Source organism: Piliocolobus tephrosceles, chromosome 5 (assembly GCF_002776525.5).
Source record: "Piliocolobus tephrosceles isolate RC106 chromosome 5, ASM277652v3, whole genome shotgun sequence".
In the NCBI taxonomy this organism is placed as follows: Eukaryota; Metazoa; Chordata; class Mammalia; order Primates; family Cercopithecidae; genus Piliocolobus; species Piliocolobus tephrosceles.
In genome coordinates this window covers 14,642,827-14,663,255 of record NC_045438.1, presented here as the reverse complement: position 1 = coordinate 14,663,255, position 20,429 = coordinate 14,642,827, and the positions used below count along the sequence as shown (strand labels likewise).

The window sequence follows — 20,429 nt, the reverse complement described above, 5'->3', positions numbered from 1 at the left end:
AACGGTGTCTCGCTCCTGTTGCCCAGGCTGGAGTGCAGTCGTGCAATCTCGGCTCACTGCAACCTCCACTCCCCGGGTTCAAGTGATTCTGCTGCCTCAGCCTCCCTAGTAGCTGGGATTACAGGCATGCGCCACCTCGCCCGGTCACTTTTTGTATTTTTAGTGGAGGCGGGGTTTTTCCATGTTGGCCAGGCTGCTCTCGAACTCCTGACCTGAAGTGATCCACCCACCTCGGCTTTCCAAAGGGCTGGGATTACAGGCATGAGCCACCATGCCCAGCAGAATCTAGTACTTTTTCTTATTTCACTATTGCCACTGTGTATCCTGTACTAACATTCTCGGTTCCTCTCTGGATGTTCACATGAAAATGGCATTTTTCAATCTCTGCATTGTGACCTGAGCCTGCTGCGCAGGAGGGCGGGATGGGGTGAGCGTGAGGAGCGGGATGCAGCCCCGCAGTCTTCACTGAGTGCTGCTGGAATGGCCCTGTGTCCTCTGTGTGTGACAGAGTGTGTTCGTGTCTGTGTGTGTGGGTGTCTTTATTGTGAGTGTGCATGTCTGTGTGCGTTTATGTGTGTGAGTGTATGAGGGTGTCTGTGTGTTTTTGTGTGTGTATATCTGTGAGTGTGTTTATGTGTCTATGTATGAGTGTTTCTGTGTGTATGTTTATGTATGTGTGACTGTATGTTTTTACGTGTGTGTTTATGTATATGTTAGTGTGTGTGATGATGTCTGTGAGTGTGTGATTGTGTGTGCATTATATATTTATGTGAGTGTTAGAGTATATGTCTGTGGTGTGTGAATATGATTTTGTGTGAGTGCATACGTGTGTTTTATGTGGTTTTGTGTGAGTGTGTATGTGTGTTTTTATGTGGTTTTGTGTGAGTGCGTATGCGTGTGATTATGTATGGGAGTGTGTGATGATGCATGCGAGTGTGTAATTATGTGTGGGAGTGTGTGTTTATGTGTTTGTGTGTGTGCATGTGTGTATGTCTATGTGTGTGTGAGCGTGTGTGTGTGTGCACACATGTGCTGTGTGTATGTAGAGAAACAGTTCCCAGCTGGCTCTACCCCAGATGCCTGGGGAGGAGGGTGGCACCAGGCGGGGAGCGGGAGGTGGCAGGGCCAACCCGAAGGTGATTCTAAGTCTGTAGCTTCCGATCCAGTGCGGCGCCGTGGGGCACTCCTGCCTGCGTGCAACACTGCAGCCTTCCTTGGCTGGAAGTTTGTGATTCATGCCCACATTTGTGCTTCACGTTTCTTCCTCCCATTTCAAGTATGGTCACTTGGCCCCTCCAGGAACCTCAACTTTCTAATCTGTATAAGGGTGACAAATCACAAATGTGAATATTGAAGGAGGTGGGAATGTGCCTGGAGGGGCCTTGCTGGTGTAAAGCACTTGAACTTCACGGAGAGCTTCTTTCCCCAGGATCCAGCAGGGCCTATGACATCTTTAAACAACGTATGTGCACATAGATAGCTGCACAATACGGCGTGTTTCTACTTTTCTCTGAAACTGAAGGAATGAGAGGAGAAAAAAGGAAAAGAATGTGGTGTTTAACTTTCTGCAAATTCACAGGCTGCCTCCGCTGGTTGCAAGCTGCCATTTCGTGGGGAGTTGACCTTTCAGCTCCCTGGGTCATCCACGGCTTTGATCAATCTCTGGAAGTTCACTTACGGGCTTTAAATTGATCTTTTGATTTAATAAAAGTCACATATCATCGTCCCTGGTTCAGGACAAAGCACTCAATTTATCTCCAGTTTGGCGAATGTCATCAATAATAGATGTTTTGCTGATTCTGTTGGGTGACTAATTTCCATGGCATGCTCACGGGAAACTTGTTCCTGCCACAGTCCAGTCTCTCTGCATAGAACTTACGACCCCAGCCTGTTGGCTGGATCCTGTCTGCTTAGGCCCCTCATTACTCGGGCTGACTATCACCTGAATCCCTCATCTTAAGAATGACGAGGACAGCTGCAGTCCGTGATGGGAGAGGTAGGAGTGGGGGTTGGCAGAGTGGAATTGGGGTGCAGCTGCAGGCCTGCTCTCCCCACTCTCCATTCCCTTCAGTCCCCAGTGGCTGGCTGAGTAAGCCTCCCCCTGAGAGGCTGGCCGAGTTGCTGGGAAGCGGTGGAAATGAGGTCATCAGCAAGTGTGGATTCACTTCCTCTGGACTTTTGTAGCCAAGCAGGCAAAAAAGAAGAAGAAGAAGAAAAAGAAAAAGCTGCATGTCCGGCTGAAGGGCGTCTGAATGCTCTCCGTGATCTTCTTTCTTCTTGCTAACAGAGCACAGCTTACACAGCCACACGCAGATGTGTGTGCAAACCAGCACTTCTGCACACATGCATGCCCGTACAGGCTTCCTTCAGTCTGTCCCCTACCCGGTCCTCTCACGCTGTTGGAGTGAGTGGCCAGGAGGCAGAATGCCAGCAGGTCTGGAGGAGTTATCAGCATTTGCTGTTTCTGCACATTCAGCCCCAAATCTCAGAGTTTTGTCCACAGCTCCTGCCAGGGGCTGGCCAGGCCGGGAACCTCCATGCCAACTCCGCATGTCCTTTGGGGAAATGAGAGTCGGCCTGCCGAAAATCAAAAAGGGAAATGAATCTAGCAAGCTGCATTCCTTTCTTCACCCCTTCATACACCGCATGCCACCCCTTTTGGGCACCGTCTAGACCCTTTAGCGTCTCTGCTAACGAGGAGACAGTTTCTCCTGTGTCTGGCACATGTTTTCTGCAAACCACAGAGAGGAGATACACAGAGCAAGCGTCTAATCTTCCTCCTCTTCCCCCAGCATTGGGCAGCACCAGTTCAAAGAAAAGCACAGCATTTCCTTCTTCATGACTTTGTGAGGGCAACAACGTCTCCTGGAGACACTTCCTCAAAAGTGACATCTCCATTCCTAAAACGCTGACCGACATTAATCCCATTTAAAGCTCCAGTGCCTTAGAAGAGATCACGTACCGACATCTCCTATTTTTTTCCTTACGGTTTTAGTCTCTACATGTAAAGGAAGACTACGTGTCTTAATAATTAATTATGATCGCTATTTAAAGCATGTGTAGCTATAATCAGAAACCTCAGCCTTGTCACCATTTTCCAAAGAGAGCTCCATTATCATACATGTTGATGCCTACTAGTCTGAAAGAAATTCAAGGAAAAAGGAATGCAATGTTTTGTCAGTCTTTACTTAAGCTCCACAACAACTTTTTACTCTGAAAAAAATTTCCTTAGTTATCGTGTAGAGTTGCTGATATTCCTTAGATTCCTATGCAAATTGTATAAGATGGGTGAGGCCCATTCTTACAGACACGTGCAGCCTTGGAGTGAAATGCACAGGCTCTGTCGTCAAGCTTGTTGCTGCTGCATTCAGTGAAGACTTCGGTTCATTTCTTGCCCCAGATCCTCTGACTCTTGCTGGGTTTCCAACTACAGGACAGAAATGATTTCATTAGCACCCCATCCTCTTCTGGTTTCCTCACTCCTGACCCTGAAGAGCCCTGAGTTCTTCAGGCAGAAAAATAAGGGCTGAGACTCGTTGCTGACGATGTTTAGGAAAGGTCAGGAATTCCAGTTTACCAGATTTTTGTTAGATTTTTTAAAACTTGGGTTTTGGCAAAGATTTTTGGTCTGAGAATGTGCCTCACCTTCAAACATTCAAAGGATGGTATAGAAAGTATAGAGAATGAGGTGAGGGCCCGGTGCAGTGGTTCATGCCTGTAATCCAAGCACTTTGGGAGGTCAAGGTGGGCCTCCTGAGGTCAGGAGTTCAAGACCAGCCTGGCCAACATGGCGAAACCCTGTCTCTACTAAAAATACAAAAATTAGCCAGGCGTGGTGGCATGTGCCTGTAATCCCAGCTACTGGGGAGGCTGAGGCAGGAGAATTGCTTGAACCCGGGTGGTAGAGGTTGCAGTGAGATGAGATTGTGTCAGTGCACTGCAGCCTGGGTGACAGCAAGACACTGTTTAAAAAAAGAAAGAAAGAAAAAAAAGAAAGAAAAGAAAGAAAGAGGTGAGCTGAAGTGTGTTTTAAAAAATCACACAAAGTTCATTTTCCAAGAGTTTGCCACCACAGTGGATTTAAGAGCATATCATTAATTCCAATGTACTTACAATTTGATTTGCAAAACTTCTTTCAATGTAGATATTTCTAGGGAAAGTGAAGCCCGAGGTTACAGCCTGGCCACGGGTTTTTGATTCTGAGAGTCCCCTGGTTCCCCTGTCACAAATGCTGAAGGATACTCTCTATGGATTTTCTTGGGAGGGCTGAAAAGGAGCCTGCAGGCACAGTGGTCCCCCAGTTTCCTGGAGCCTCTTCCTGGGCTGCAGAACTCAGAGTTTCAGTCAGAATGTTGAGATGTAGAGGCAGAAGAGCTGTGGTGTTGGCGAATCTGTTCTAGCACTGAATGATGTCCTTTCTTCCCTGAACATCTTAGCAAGTCTTCTCTTAGTAACTGCAGATGGGACATTGGGATGTGGCCATGGACGCAGCAGTTCCTCCAGGGACTGTCCATGAGAAACAAGGAGGGAGACTGCAGAAGGCCTGTGGCTGACAGGGCCCTTCTTCCGCAACCTGGAAGTAGCTACTGTGATCTCCTCCTGGGCTGGCTGGGGACATGCATATCTACTCTCCAAAGGCTGTGGTCCCCTTGAACATGGTGAGAGGCCAGTGGGATATAAGGAAGGGTAGGGAGGTTGCATGGGGCAAAAGAGAAGACTCCAGGTTTGGGCCTCAGGGCTGGTTCTTGTTTGTTTTGCTGCCTTGAGGAAGAAAATTGTTTAACCTCTGTGACTCTCTGCTCCTAATTTGCAAAATGCAGGTGCTAATGTCCATCTTTTAGGGTCTTTGTGAGGCTGTGCCACTGTACATGCACATCATGGGGTCTGGCACACAGAGGTGCTCAACACGTGGGGATTACTATGAAGATTTGGCAAGTCCTGGGCAAGGCCCCATATTAAAACGATCTTCCCCACTGACCTGTGTCCATGAGTGAAACTCCTGCCACCACTGGGTCATTAGAGTTTGTCCTTGGAATGCTCCTGTTAAGACACAAACCATCCTCCAGGGGCTGGGGGGAGACAGTTGGGAAAGAAACGAATTGCCCGGGGGAAAGGCCTTTGGTGGAACAAGTTTATCAAGTCAGCCAGTCAGCCCTGACAACTGGACAGACTGACAGACCAGTTTGGAGGGGTGGTGTGAGAACAGAAAGGAAGAGGCCTGGCCCGGGATGGGCTGGGCGGGTGGAAGTGAGCAGGGGGTAGGGGTTTAAATACTAAATTACAAAATACTCACAGTGCCCAAAGAGCTGAGAGACAGGGGCACATTTATCTCTAAACAATGTCAGTTGTTTGCAAATAATAAGATCATTGTATTCTTTGTTTTTCGGAGTCAGGATCTTGCTCTGTCACCCAGACTGGAGTGCAGTGGCTGATCTGGGTCAGTGCAACCTCCGCCTCCTGGGTTTGAGCATCCTCCTGCCTCAGCCTCCTGAGTAGCTGGGATTACAGGCATGTGCCACCACACCCAGCTAATTTTTGTATTTTTTGTAAAGACATAGTTTTTGCATAGGCTGAACTCCTGAGCTCAAGCGATCCACCCGCCTTGGCCTCTGAAAGTGCTGGGATTACAGGCGAAAGTCACTGAGCCCAGCGTGTATTTTTATTTAACTTCTGATAACTTTCTAGGTAGGGAACTTTACATTTGAAGCAATAGGTCCAAATGTTAGTGTGAGAAAAAAAAAGTACAGTAAATACACTACAGGTGTCAAAGAATTCTGGAAACCCAGAAAAGAAAAAGTAGTAAATATATCCGGAGCAGGTGTGAGTGGAAGGCACTTACCATATGGTACTGGACCGATATTTGTAGATTGATAGGGAAGAGGGGCCTTGCTAACCATCCAGCACCTGGGGCTCCTGGATAAATGACATGATGTCACAGGTCCTCAGATACAGAGCGTTTTGCTATTTTCTCCTCATCTTAACCACCCCTCAATTGTTCACTGAGCACTTATAGTTTGCAAGGCACTGTGCTGGGTGCTAGGAAGAATAAAAACTGAGAAAATGTGTCTCCCCTTGAAGAAGACACCTACTGGGCAGCCTTCTCAGCCAGTGACCCCCATGTTTAGCAAACTCCTTCTCCTAGCCTCTCCTTCCACCCCCTAAGCCAGGGACATAGCAGCCACATTGAGCTACATGACCTGCTTCCCCGAGCAAAGTTAATTTACCGGACCCAAGATGGGCCAATCAAACTCTGTATTCCAGGAATTAGGCCTCTGGATTCAGAGATACAAGTCAGTTTCAACTGCAGTTTCAACGGAGGACACATACATTCAAGGGATGCAGGAACATTGCATTTGGCTACGGACTCACCGAGGAGCAAAGAGCCCTGGTCAGCAGAGAAAAGAATAGCATAGGCTTGCAGAGAGAAATGGAAAGGGGAGGCTGGGTGACCCTGGAGAACAGGAGAAAATCCAGTTTCATTCCCGATGGCTCCAGCTCCTGCTGCCAGTTCTTCTTCTGGCCCTGCTGTACTCCCTCTCCCTGTTTGGATTTCATGTATAAAAACCTGTCAGCAGTGACTTCAGCCAGGGTCTCCCCACCGCAGCACGATTGCATGTGGGGCTGGATAATTCTTCGTTCTGGGGGCTGTCCTGTGTGCCACAGGGCGTTAAGGAGCATCCCTGCCTCCACCTACTAGATACCAGTAGGACCGTCCCTAATGGTGACAACCAAAAATGTCTCCATACATTCCGCATATCTCCTGGGGGCAGGAAATTGTACCTGGTTGACAATCACTGACTTAAATGAAGAAAAGTTTATTCTTCTCAGGTGAAAAGGAATTAGTTTAGAGATAGTGTAGTGGCTCAAAAAAGTCATCCTGAGCCTGGATTCCTTCTGGCTTCTGCTTCCATTTACAGCTTGTGACTTCAGCCTCATTGTGGCTGCTCTGCCTCCTGCATCACATCCATGCTGAGGAGGGAGGAAGGGGCAAGGGGAAGAGGTACACGGGTCTTTTTATCCAGAAGCCCCACCCAATAGCATTTCACTTACATCTCATTTGTTAGAGCTGGGTTCTTTTTTCTTTTCTTTTCTTTTTTTTTTTTTTTTTGAGACAGGGTCTCACTCTGTCACCCAGGCTGCAGCGTAGTGGTGAAATTACAGCTCATTGCAGCCTCACCCTCCTGGACTCAAGCAATGATCCCACTTCAGCCTCAGAAGTAGCTAGGACCACAGGTGTGTGGCCATGATGTCTGGCTAGTTCTTGTAAACCATGGGGTTTTGCCATGTTGCCCAGGCTGGTCTCGAACTCCTGGCTTCAAGTGATCCGCCTGCCTTGGCCTCCCAAAGTGCTGAGATTACAGGCATGAACCATGATGCCCAGCCAGAGCTGAGTTTTGAGAAGCATTTCTGGGTGGCCACAATGCCACCTCAATCAAAAAGAAGGTTCTATTACAAAGTGTCACGGATTGAATTATGTTCCCCTGCCTGCCCTCCGCCAAATGTGTATGTTGTCCCAACCCCCAGTACCTCAGATGGTGACCTTATGGGGGGCATCTAGGGCTGCTGCAGGTGTAATTAGTTAAGTTAGGATGAGGCCATGCAGGAGTAGGGTGGGCCCCTAATCCACTATGCCTGGTGTCCTATAGAAAGAAGAAATGTGGACACAGAAATGTGGACGCAGGGAGACGATGTGTGAAAAGGAAGACAGACCCCAGGGTGATGCTTCTGTGAGCCAAGGAATGCCAAAGACTGCTGGTCACCCCTAGGAGCCAGGCGGAGGCCTGGGCCGCACCTTCCTCCGGGCCTCAGCAGGTACCTGCCTCACTTGCACTTCAGCCTGGGACTTCCAGCCTATAGACCCGGGAGAGTTCTGTCATTCAAACCACTGAGTCCAGGGTACTTTGCTAGGACAGCCCCAGGAAACCAATGCACTCAGGAAGACAAGCATGAGAGACGCTGCGCAACCAGGCAGTGAAGTCCGCGCTGGGCCTCGGAAAGAACCGGAATGTTTGAGCATGTTTCCTTCGTGAGGTAGACTGTGTTCCTGGCAGGTGCAATGCAAAGGACCCCGATGAGGACAAACCCTCCCTGGACATAGGACTGGAGGAAGGAGGCAGGGCATGCACGTAACTGAGGCACCCCCAGAGAGACCAGGGCCTGCGGTGACTCACTGCTCCAGGGAGCCAAAGATTGTTACTGGTTGAGCCGGGGCGGCCTGTTGGAGGCACAGGCCTTGGAGATGGCAGGCCTTGGATGGGTGGAGGTTGGGGTAAGTGTTCCAAAGGAAACAATGAGCCCAGAGACTTGGGGGCAGGCGCACAATGGGGCCTGTGTGTGACAGTGTGCACTGTGTCACTCGGGTGGATGGTCCCTGCAGAACAGTACATTGTAACTGCTTCCAAAGCAAGTGAACTATGGGTTACAACAAACTCCTGAATTTCTGTATTAAAGACCCAACAGGTGAAGAATAAAGAGTCTAGAGGTATTCTGACTCAGCAATTTCATTTCTGATGCAGGTCTCCTTTGCAAAACTTTTGGCAGGATGGTTTTATGCTTCTTACATTTATTTTTCAACCTCTCTGACCGTTACATGAAAACATCCATCAGGGGCTTGTTCTGAGAATCTTGGTCACTTTGATTCTTGGCCCCAAACACCAACACAGAACTGGTTTCCCAAAGGATTGTCTGGAGAAGGCTGAGAAGTGTTACAGTGTCTCTTTAATTAGATTTGCCCCTGAACTATGAGAAGGCCAGGATGTTCACGGCAGGGCCCTTACCTCTTAGAGACTCATCACTTCTGGGCAGAACACTGGCAGGTGCTCTTCCCAGCTGTGTCCCCTTGGAGGAGACTTTTCACAGTTTTGTTTTGGGCCAGACATGAAAACAAGAGCTCAGCCCCTTTAGTCTCAGCTGTATGGGACGAGCGTTTGAGAAAAAGAGATAATAACAGACACTGGTTTATTCAAGGATGCGATCCTTCAACAGCTTTTACCATATCCACAAACACAAACTCCAGGAGGGCCTGAAGCTGAGAAGCAGATGGGCTGCTTGGGACACATATTCACGGTGTGTGATCATTAAGCAGGGGTGTCCTCACTTTCCAAATTCTAGTAATCAATACGTATTTCCTATGGCTGCCGTAACAAATCGCCACAAACGTAGCAGCTCAGACCAACACAAATGGGTTTCCTTAGCGTTCTGGAGGCCAGAACTCTAAAACAGGTCCTAAAATCAAGGTGTCAGCAGGGCTGTGTTCGTCACACAGATGCCAAGGGAGAACCCATTTCCCTGATTTTTCCAGCTTCTGGAGGCCACCCACATTCTTTGACTTGTGGCCTCTTTCTCCATCTTCAAAACTCATCCTGTAGTCATCGTCCTGTCTTTTTTGACTTTAATCTTTACGCCTCTCTCTTAAAGATCCTTGTGAGTAGATTAGGCCCATCGGAAACATCCAGGACAATCCCTCTATCCCCAAATCCTTAACGGAATCAAACCAACAAAATTCCTTTTGCCAAGTAAGGGAACATAGTCACAGGTTCTGGGGATTAGGACGTGGACGTCTTTGGTGGAGGAGGGGGCATGGCTCTCTCTACTACAACGACACTTTGCAAAAACGTGTTCTTCTTGGACAAGTGAATTTTGAACATGTTGGGTTAAATTAAAAAGAAAAAAACAAACAAACCAGGTTTCTTCATTGCAAGACTTTCCAGTTTTCAGTGTTAATGAGTGTTATAAAATCCAAGAGGGAAATGGAGTGTATGGTTTTTCCCAATCTTGTTTGAACAAGATGCCCCCTCCTTAATTCCCCGCCCCGTGAAACCAACGAACATTTCAGGATCTAGTGGGGACACAGTCTCAGGGAACACATTTTGGCCCCACTGTGGAAGTCGAGGCCTGGAGGAGCAGGTTTACATCTCACCAAGGTTTGGGGATGAAACAGATTACAGGGGAGAATCGTCCTCTGCTGGCCACCACGTGCTGTGCGGTGCGGTGAGCACTGCGGAAGAGGAATTCTTCATTTAGGATCTGATATTTCATGTCTGAAATTTCTGAGTAGGATTTGGTTGACCTCAACTCCACCCTCCAAGGCAGATAGAGAAGTTAATCCCTCACTTATTCATTCACCCGTCCATGCGCTTAGTAAGTGTGTATAAGGCAACATTATACCGGGAACTCCATGTCCACAGGTTCCCTGTCCACCTTCACCAGCTCTAGTTCTCGCGCCCAGCCCCATTTTTGCCAGAGCCACGCATAACTGTCAAGTTGAATCACAAACAGCTGTCTCCTAAAAATATCCCGAGAAATCTCCCCCAACTCTATATATTCCCTGAAGGTCGCACGAAACAGGACTATAGGCAGGAGGGGCGGGGCCCAGGCAGAGGATGTGAGTCACCAGGCAAGTGCTGCGGCCTATTTTTGGCCTTCAGGTGGGGTGGCCGGGTGGGTTGGGCAGCGCGTGTGCTCATGGTCGGGTGAATTTATGGGATTTATCCAAGTTAATGGTAGTGCTGGAGGCAGCCCCAGGGAGCGAGGCAATCGGAATGTGCCTCTTGCCATCCATTAAGCCGCTCTCTGGACACGGAGTCATCCTACTCGGCCTGTGCTTTTAATGCCAAGACCCGCATCGCCCAGCCGTGGCCTGTGGGTCTCCTCCTCCTGCGCCCCAGCCCCACCTGTGGTCTTCGCAAACAGCGCCCCTGGATGAGGAGGGCACACGGACCCGATCCGCTTCCCCAAAGCCTGTGGAGCACTTATCAGTCCTATTTAAAGCTCCAGTTAAGGATTCGGATTCGGGACTATGTCATTAAATGACCACATTCACCAGCCCTCAGAAAAAGCTCTCACAAAGCTTTTGAGCTCACAGCCTCTTGGCTGCCTTAGGAGCTTCCAGTGTGTTAACATTCAGAAAATCAAAATATTCCGAGCGCTGGCGCTGCAGCATTCCCAGGCCTTTGCGGACTGGAAGCTTCTCTGTCTGCTGTGTGGACGGAGCGGCAGGAGCCAGTAAGTCCTGGGCAGCCTCGGGGCCACCTGGTCACAACCCCCCTCTGTCCCTCTGTCCGGGGGTCCTGTCCTCTCGGCGGGGCTCCAGACCTCTGGCGGCTGCTTTTGTGCTCTTTCGCGGGGCATCTGTGAGAATGGTCTGGAAGATAATGACAGAGTGCTTGCCTGGGGAGTCAGAGGAGCTCTGGTTATGTCCAAGCCGAACCCCCGGAGCCTCTGGACCGCCTAGCACTGAGGGAGCGGGAACTGGAGGCCCGGAGGAGCCTTCCAATGGGAAGAAACCAAGTTTTAAAGTTTCCTGCTGTGTCATCTGAACTAGAAAGTGGGCATATCGGGGTATTTCTGAAGGTGAAGGGCACCGTTTGCTTGTACTCTGTTCCTCGGCGTCCCCAGAAAAAGCAGCTTTGATGTGACCAGGGGTCCTGGGCTGTGCCTTTCCTTTCTGTGTCCGTGTCAGGGTTTCTCTCTGCCACCGCTTGACATCAGCCCTTATTTTTAGGGAGGTTCAGACCCAAGGGTTGGGCCTGTGCAGCCAAGAAGCCCTTGAGCTGATTCATGGTGTGGATCCCTGCCCTTGTGGCTCAACCATGGGGGGCTGGAGGTGGAGCCACAGGGCTGCTGGAGGGGAATGCGGCAAGGGCCATGAGTCTGACTCAGTGGCCCCAGCGAGGCCAGGGCTTCTAGTCTTCACAGGAGGCCAAGGCTTTGTGGACGTGCCCTGGCGCCCATGCCTGAATTGCATGGAGGTGGCCGCTTTTGCACACTAAGAAAGATTCCCAGAGTTCCTGCTCTCCTCTCCTTTCTATCGTCTGGGCTGATGTAGGGGCTTTTGTCCATTGGGGAGGAGCCCATCACCTCTGAGGCTGACTAGGATTCCCTCCCTGGATGCAATTAGAAGTTGAACTTAATTTTCTTTCTTTTTTTTTTTTTTTTTTGTGACAGTCTCACTCAGTCACCTAGGCTGGAGTGTAGTGGCGCATTCTCGGCTCACTGCAACCTCTTCCTCCTGGGTTCAAGCAATTTTCATGCCTCAGCCTCCCGAGTAGCTGAGATTACAAGCACCCGCCACCACGCCTGGCTAATTTTTTGTATTTTTAATATAGACAGGGTTTCTCCATGTTGGCCAGGCTGGTCTCGAACTCTTAAGCTCAGGCAATCTGCCCGCCTTGGCCTCCCAAAGTGCTGGGATTACAGGCATGAGCCACCACACCTGGCCTCGAGCCTAATTTTCAACGTAGTTTGATCCTGTCTGTACTTTGAAGCAGAAGTGGCACTGACTGGATGCGGCTGAGGAGGGACACCTGGGTTGCATTGGCTCCCATTAATGGCCAAAGGCAAGGAAGGGAGAAGATGGTTCCTTTTTAGAAAGAAACTTAAAAAGCAGCAAAACAAAACACATGCACACCCCCACCAAAGTGTCTTAGCTGTGGCGACTGTGGACCTGCGCCCCGGGGATGGCCCCGTCATCCTTCAAAATGCTGCTGGCACCTCTACAACCTGCTCAGCGCTAGGCCATGGCCACACTCTTCCTGGGCTGCCCCTGTCAGATGCAGCTCAGTGGAGCCACAAGGTCTGGGGACCTGGATGCCCCAGCTCATCCCTGGATTCCTCCAATGGGCCATCTTGCTCCAGGGCCCCTCACTGGGTTGGCCGAGACTTGGTCGGATCTGCACCGCACTTTTAGGCTTTCCTTGCCCGATCCTCCCCTTCATCTCTTACAGGTGTTGTCCGCCAGGAAGTCTCTTGCCCTCCCCTTCTGCACGGGCAGCCGCTGCCCACTCTGTCCTTTGATGGACACGCCAATGCAGCTGGGAATGAGCTTGGAAATTCTAAATGACCAGAGTGATTTCTGGGCCCTGAGTGTATCACAGATGGAGAAAGCTTCTGAATTCTCTATGGAACCCCAGGCCCGACCTTGGGATGGGAGGTGGGCGGCTGGGCCCACAAGGAAAGAGGCCTTGCCCTGCACCACAGAGGAGGTGGGGAGCAATCAGCAGGCCCCAGGATGGAACCTGAGGAAACCAAAACACCAAACGCGAGGAAACTTTCCCTGCCTTTTTTCCGAACATATGTTCAAGCCGGGGGTCTGAATATGCAGTGGGCTGCTCTATTTCCCACCTGGCTTTGGGGAAACAAGTCAACACAGGCAGTTGCTGAGTTTGCTCCAGGAGCTCTGCCTGGAGGGGTAGTGCCAGCAGGGGCAGGCATTTGGAGGGGCTGGGGCTGGAGGCAGGTCCAGGAGGCTGCACATAGACTATGCCTAGGCACAGCTTTATTTTTAGTCATCAGATGTTTCTTTCTATGTCTGATAAATGGTGCGTGATTAATACAGAAGAGCAATTTCCTCGATATGGCAAGCGATGTTATTTCTGTGTACACCCGATAGCCTCATATGCAGGTGTTGCTTACTCTCTGTGCAACTTGTGTAGTAACCAGCAGCTATCCATATACTTTACAGATGTGCTGGAAGATAGTTATTTAAAGACAAACAATGATTCTTTTTAGAAAGTAAGCTTCTGAAGGAGGCATCAAAACTTTGAATTTTGATGCATTTTTTTTTTTTTTTTTGAGGGGGAGTCTTGCTCTGTTGCCCAGCCTGGAGTGCAGTGGTGCGATCTCGGCTCACCGCAAATTCCGCCTCCTGGCTCACTGCAACTTCTGCCTCCCGGGTTCAAGTGATTCTCCTGCCTCAGCCTCCTGAGTAGCCAGGATTACAGGCACCCACCATCATGCCCGGCTAATTTCTGTATTTTTATAGAGACGGGGTTTCACCATGTTGGCCAGGCTGGTCTTGAACTCCTGACCTTAGGTAATCCACTCACCTTGGCCTCCCAAAGTGCTGGGATTACAGCCATGAGCCACTGCACCTGGCCTGATGCAGCATATTTTAAAAGACAGGATGCACATGTAATTTGGAGAGAGATGGCATATTCCAAAATATTGCAGGTATGATGACATCCTCCAATGATAAATACTTCCCAAATGGTCCTGTGAGAGCTCCCAACTTCCTCCTCTGGCCAGTAGTAGCCTTTCAAGCCAAGACTTCAAGCCAGTAGAATTTTATTTTAACTGTAAGGAGAGGACAAAGGCCATGGAATGATGCCATCCAGGCTGCCCTCGGCCGGCCTCACTGACCCCATCGGCAGGAGGCTCAGGAAGGTTTCCATATGCCCAGAGTAGTGTGGCTCAAGTGCTTCTCAGAGTCATTCTCACCCCAGTCACCGGAAGCGGGAAGGGCAGGAGATCTGTCAGTCAGGTCGGCCATGGAGGTCAAAGGCAGCTCTGTTGAGAATGTGCGGATGTTTGTCCTTCCAGGTCCAGAGAAGGGATGGCACAGATTTCATTCCGGCATCGTCTTTTGACCGCAGGTGCTACCCTGAGCACTGTCTGGGGAGGATTTCAAGGCTGCGCCCAGGCCACCCCTGACGGATGCATCAGTCACTTCAGCTGTGGTGCTGGGGGAACCCGAAGCTCAGGAGCATTCTCTGTCGCCCTCCCGGCTGGGACCCTCTCACTTCCTGTCTGCACTGCAGCCCCAGTGTGTTCCTCTGGGAGCATGGGGACGACGTCATCTGGGCCTGCCACTGGTCCTTCAGTGACCTTTGACCTCCCCATCAGCCTGTGCTCCGCAGGTCTGGGGTCATTTCCTGCTCAGATATCTTCTCTCCCTGATGATCGATTCCCCCTGGAGGGGTGAGCCACTGTCGGGAGGGGAGATGCTGCTGCCTTGGGAGCTGATCATGCAAGGAGGGGCAACCCCAGCCCAGATCCTGGAGGTCTTTGGGCTTCCCGGTAGAAGCCAGCCTTTGTGTCAGCAAACCAAGAAAACGCCTCCCCGAAATGGTCTCCAGGACCCCCCAAACGCCTACCTCCCCCTCCAGCCTTCTCTGTTGATGCCTGCAGCTCCATCAGTAGCGTTTCATTCCACCCCAACAGGAGCTGGTACTGGTTCTTCCCTTGCCTCATACTGGGGTAGATTTTAAATAGGATTGGGAGCAGGGAAAGGAGCTAGAGAAAGGAAGGGTTCCAGGAAGTTGGGGAGGGAGATGTCAGGTGGGGTGACGGGAAAGGAGGCCAAGGACCACCTTTGCCTGTAGGGTGGGCTGAACTGTGTTCCCACAAAAGACAGGGAGTCCTAACCCCAGCTACCTGTGAATGTGACCTTATTTGGGAATAGAGTTTTTGCAGATGGAATCAAGTCACGATGAGGTCACTAGCGTGAGCCTTAATGTAATAGGACTGATGTCCTTTTAAGAAGAGAAGACAGGGACACACGGGAGAAGACCATGTGACGAAGGAGGCAGAAGCTGGAGCGACGCTACCACAGGCCAAGGAACACCGGGGCTACCAGGAACTGGAAGAGGCGAGGAGGGGCCATCCCCTAAAGGCTTTGGAGAGAGTATGGCTCTGTTAACACCTTGATTTCAGACTTGTAGCCCCTAAACGGTGAGAGAGTAATTGTCTATTGTTTTAAACCCTCCGGCTTATAGAACATTGTAAAGGCAGCCCTAGGAAGCCCTAGCCAGTTTCACTCATTATGATAAATACCATAGATGATGACTGTCATATATTGGATGTGCTGGAGATCCTAACAGCCACAGAATAAACTGCAGGCCAAAAAAAGAACATTCATATGAGGTCCCCAGCAGGGGCTGGCTGTGCAAGTCAGAGACTGCAGAACCAGGTAGGCAGACAAAGTGAAATTGCCTGGAGCTGGACACGTATGTGCACCACTGGGAAATAAATAGACTTGCAGTGGAAATGACCAACGTGGATGGCCAGGGAAATGCCAGCAGCAATAAAAGGAAAGAGTGCACAAGGTCTGTAAACCTGCAGATGCGAGAGCTCCCGAAAAGAAGCGAAGTCTGAAATAAAAGGCAGGCTCAGGCTTGGGGTCCAAGAAGTTGAAGCAGGAAATGAGAGCGTGGGCACTGTGTGTGCTGGGCTCCTGAAGACCGCAGAGAGTGGCCAGAAGTCTCCAGAGGCAGTGTCATGCTGGGTAAGGGGGACCTGAGGAGTGTCAGCATCCTCAGTCGCCTCCTTCTTCGAACCAGCTGTTCGGAATCTGGTCTCTTATTTAGGATAATTGTAGGAACTGACTTTTTTTTCCTCACCTATTGGCTGATTGAAAGAACCGACTTTTTAATGAGCACCTCCCTGATTAGAATTGCTCAAATGACAACAGCTGCAGCAATGGGAGCAGCAGCAAGGTTGAAAATCCAACAGTCTGCATTCCACAGCGACAGTACTCTTGGTCACCTCGGAGACGTGGCAGCCGAGAGCCATGGCTCTCATCGCTCATGGTCAGTTGGGTTGCCAGCCCTAGGGCAACAGAATGTAGCTAAAAGAGAGGCTTGGCTGGTAGCTAAGAGGGGCGCAGGCCACCAGGATGGGGTTCATGTGGCAAGAGTGGATGGAGCCAGTGGCCCAGTAGGGATGAGATAGGACAGCTCCAATGGGCAGGACAAACCCCAGTCACTGTCTCAGGGAAGTGTCTGAATTTGACAGGAGGTAAACAGCAGACAAAATCCTGGAGCACAAGAGGACAGGAGTGTCTCGCTCCCATGAATGGCAGTACTGGAGGACCGACCCCCGAGAGCATCAGCCTCAAAGGCAGGGCTTTCTGTATGGCGTTGGCAGCAGCCACGTAGCACCACAGGCAGGGAGAAGCAGCCCAGGTCCTTCACATTTGCTTCACTTCGACTCTTTTGACCAAAGCACCACTGTTTAAGGCCTCATTTTTCTTCTCCCACATGGAAAATCATATTGCTTAAATTTAAAAATGAAGATAGATTGATGAAAAAATCCCCATAGAGCAAAATTCTGCCTGTGACAAAAGGGTCTCCATGTCTGAGGTGACTGTCTACTTCGAGTGACACCAAGAACATCAAAATCGCTCTATGAAAAAAGAATAGGAATCAATAGGGCTCATGAAAATGCCACATCAAGAAAAGTCAACAAATATATACTTAGTGGTAATTATGGTTGCAGAGGAAGAGAAAACTTAAAACAATATGAACATATCTGGTTATATAGATTGAAAACCCACCATGTCATAAAACCCCCAGGACACAGAATGCATCGGCGTAGACAGCAGCTGTACAGACAATGCTGGGGCAGTTGTGGAGTGGGACTGGAGGGCAGGAGGAGCCATCGAGTCAGGTACGAGGCCATTAGCCTCGTGATGCCAGCAAAATGTGTGAGTGGTGAGCCTCTATGTTCTCTACTGTAAAATGGGGGTGACAGTACTTCCTTACAGGGTTGTGGTAATGAAGTTACTTGGCACAGAGCTTGGCATGTGGTCATAATGAGTGGTGGATAATAATAATATGGTAACAGTGGACATCAATGTGAGAAGGGACAGAGACTCAATGTGAAAAGTATAGAAAGGGTTCTTACAAATCTCTAAGCACATAAAAGTCCCTAAAAGACAAATGGCAAAGGGTTCACAGTTCACAGAAATGGGAAAAAAAGTAAATGAATGAATTCAATGAATGTTAGGGGAAGAAAACCGTTACTAATTAGTGATGAAGCACAAAGAAATGCAAGTATCCAACACCATTTTGACAACGCTTGAGGAATCATCGAGAATTCGGAAACACTCCTGACAGTAGTGCAAATGTGTCTGATTACTTTGGAAGACCATTTGGTAAGTCTCATCCAAAGCCATAATATGCCACACTTCGATCCCGTCATTCTGTTCCTGAAATGAAATAATTCAAATTAAGAGAAAGCTATACTTACAACGAGACATGTAGTTAGAATTATGAGAGTAAAAATAGGTTAGCATCCCATAATACAGAAATGGTTACTTTGTCATAAGAATCCTAATTCTATAACATATTACATGGTGAGTAAAATGAGGGTGTATATAAAATAATGTTAAGTGCAATACAATTTATTGAAATAATTAATGACAGGTATTTTTAAAATATGTGGTTAAAGATGAGATGAAGCTATCAGTTAATGCAATTTATTTAATGTAGGTAGAGCAACTTAGATACAACTATGTGTGTCATTTTATTAATAAGTATATGAAAAGACAGGTAACTAAATTATCTTAATTTCTCTGTATCACCAGTTATGAATACACGACTCCTCGTGATTCATTTTGTACTGACCTATACGAGGGTATACAAATCTAAATCAGGCCCTGAATTAAGGCACAAGCTAGCTGTGTCCTCCCTGGAACATTTCCTGACTCAATTTAGAAATATCAGCTGAGCATGTAGAGTCGTCTCTTTGAGGAAAGCTTTATTCTCTCAAGACTACTTGGTTCCCTGATACTCTCTTTAATGTTATTATAAGAACTCTAATCTTTTAATCTGCTAAATCACTCTCTATTATTCTTATATCTCAAAAACAGCCTCAAAAGTCACTGGATTTTTCAATGAGAAGGAAAAGTTAGGCAGCTACCAAATAGCTGAAAGAATATTAAATCGGATTGATCCAGCCAAATAAAAATGTTCAGTCATTCATGGGATTTGCGGTTGTTGAGGAATCTTCTAAGTTTTATAAATGGCAAAAACTCTTTCTCAAAGTTGCAGATCAGACCTCACATATGCATGAGAAGAGAAGCTATTTTTGTCTCTGGGTTCCAGTTACACATCCACAGCCTGGAAGCTTTGTTCTCAGAATTCATGCTGTCATCAAAAGGACTCAATACAAACACAGCAGCCAGCCTGCCATGGCTTAGCTGTGACCGCAGCTGCAAACTCTTCTGTCATGTGAAAACCTTTGGGCTTTTTCCGGGTGTGGAGTGCCTGTTGGTCCCAGCTCCGCCTGCCTTTCCTCCTCCTGGAATCGTGTCCGTCCTTTCAGTCAACTCAGTTTTTCCGCATCTTCCAGGCCTCATACCTCCGCCTGATCTGCATGGCAGTGGTGGGCTGGCTCTTTGTGCTTTTACACTGTGATCATGTTTAGCGATCACAGAATCAGCTTCTACAGAATTGACCTGCACCTGTGTGATGTCTTTCCCTAGCTGGATGCAGCTTCTCCATGGGCTAAGTTCATCATGTTAACAGTGCCTGCCCCACAGACCCTCAGGGGATCTTAATGGGTGGTCTGTGGAGAGACTTTAGCAGGTATATGAAGCCCCAAAATTGTAGGCAAAGTTTGTGTGCGCTGTTGCCTATTGACAGCAGGGACTCTGCGGCTGCTTTCTTCTAGAAGCCTCCTGCGAGTTTGAGTGAATCATGGCAGTCTCCTTCCCTCTAGAGTGATTAGTTTCGGCTTTGGCTCAACATGGTGCAGACCATGGGATCCAAAGGGAAGTTTGCCGGGCATTTGTGGGAAGGAGGGCTCTTCTTCTGATTCCTGAGTGAGAGCAGGGAGCCCTCTTTTTCATCAAACGCCACGGCTCTCACATGAATGCTGCCTGGAGCAGACACAGCCCTTCCAGGACCAGAGGCCAAGGCTGATAATGGGACAAGAGGGTGGAGGAAGAGGTAGGGAGCACCTAGGCCTTCCTCTTTGACCAAGCACCGTCCTAACCAGTCCTGATTTGTTCGCTTCTAGTTACGTGATATAATAAATGTCCTACTTCTTAAGGCACTTTTAACACGAGTGCAGCATTCTAGAGTCTCATCAGGTGTTCCACAGGACCCGAGTCTCCTCTCAGGCTTAAGGATGCCCATAAAAGGTGCCCAATTAAATGTTGATTGGTTGATTGGCACACAGAGAATTGCTGGAAGTGCCTCTGAGTCGTCCAGGTGCCAAGGGAGCTTGCCAGGCTTGTCTACAGGAGGTTGGCCAACTGGAGTGTGTTGTGCTCCCACTCAAGTCCACTGCCCAGTGCTGCCAGGTGTGGGAGAGCAACTCAGAGAGGCCTGGATGTTACACCAAGCAAGGTCTTGAGAGTGTCGTGCTCAGGGAGATGCCCCAGAGGGGACCAGCTGGCTGTTTGTGTGGATGTTGCTTCACTGGGTAGACAGGAGAGAATCCTCCTCATCAAGGGCCTGTAGAGTAGATGGACTTAAGCTTTTGCACCCTTTCTGGCTGAGCTGTGGTGTTAAGAAGGATTCTGAAGCTGTGTCCATATTTAGCTGGAAACTGTGTCTTGATTATTAGTTAAGCATCCCATGGAAACAAACGGAAAAGAATCGAGGCATTCATGCCAGTGATTCATCCCCCCCCACCCCGTCTAGGGTCTGGTTCTTGGCTTTTTAGATCAGGAGACTCAGGGAGCCCCTTCAGAGCAGACACCCACTTCAAAAGTGGGTTCATCTCAAACAAATATACAAGAAAAAAACAAACAACCCCATCAAAAAATGGGGAAAGGATATGAACAGACATTTCTCAAAAGAAGACATTCATACAGCCAACAGACACATGAAAAATTGCTCATCATCACTCGCCATCAGAGAAATGCAAATCAAAACCACAATGAGATACCATCTCACACCAGTTAGAATGGCAATCATTAA

General features: G+C 48.9%; 1 long non-coding RNA gene across 1 annotated transcript; it reads left to right on the top strand.

Moving 5' to 3' along the window:
- Positions 1–10,685: 10,685 nt before the first annotated feature.
- On the top strand, positions 10,686–19,560 carry LOC111550263. The gene is made up of 4 exons (XR_002733979.1): positions 10,686–11,326; positions 12,726–12,983; positions 14,373–17,203; positions 18,371–19,560. It is a non-coding gene; the product is annotated as an uncharacterized LOC111550263 (long non-coding RNA).
- The last annotated feature ends 869 nt before the right edge of the window (positions 19,561–20,429 follow it).